Here is a 759-nt window from a genome sequence, read left to right on the forward strand (position 1 = left end):
CTTTATAATTCAGAAGTCAATGTACACTTGAGAGGAGATGGAATTCTTTCTCCTAAAGTAAAATGTGCCATCAAAAGAGAGCGAAAAGCAGGCAACTCTCTTGAGCTGCAAGTTCACAAACTCATGCTTGTCATTTTCTCTCCTAAAGAACTCAAATGCCTTCGAAAACTCCATCCCATGCTGCAGGCCTCCTAAGGATCCACTGAAGGTACCCCCTGGGCTCGTGGGATGGGCGCATCAGCTGACAATGCATCCACAGGTGACGTGATATGGTGGGGTATCAACAGCCCATGTCCCACTGGCAACGTGTTCACCATGGAGCTTCTAACCAGCGTCACCAAACCAACCTCTAAACCTCCTCTGTGACCTTCTCTCCCTGGAAGACATGCAGACTCAGTCTGTCCAGGAGCAGCCCATTAGGAGACTGACACCACACGACACATTGAGTGAGGGTGTGCATGTCAATAATTATTGCATTCTGATAGGACAGTCATTATAAGGTTTAAATGAAGACGGAGAGGGGAAGGAGCAGAGAATACACTGGGGCCCAGGAAACTACGGGGAGGGGGGACAGGGATGTTCCTTAATTATGGCAATGGTTCTGTGGTTATATAAATATATAAAAGCTTATCTAATTGTATATGTCAACTACACACAGTTTGTTTTAAATCCATTAAAACTCAATGAGGCAGGTGTGACAGTTACATAGTCTCATGTCAACTTGAAGGTGTCAAGAGTGAAAAGGTGGAGTCTAGTCTG

The sequence above is a fragment of the Echinops telfairi genome, unplaced genomic scaffold (assembly GCF_000313985.2).
Source record: "Echinops telfairi isolate 266 unplaced genomic scaffold, ASM31398v2 ScPeMD7_4225;HRSCAF=4972, whole genome shotgun sequence".
Lineage (NCBI taxonomy): Eukaryota > Metazoa > Chordata > Mammalia > Afrosoricida > Tenrecidae > Echinops > Echinops telfairi.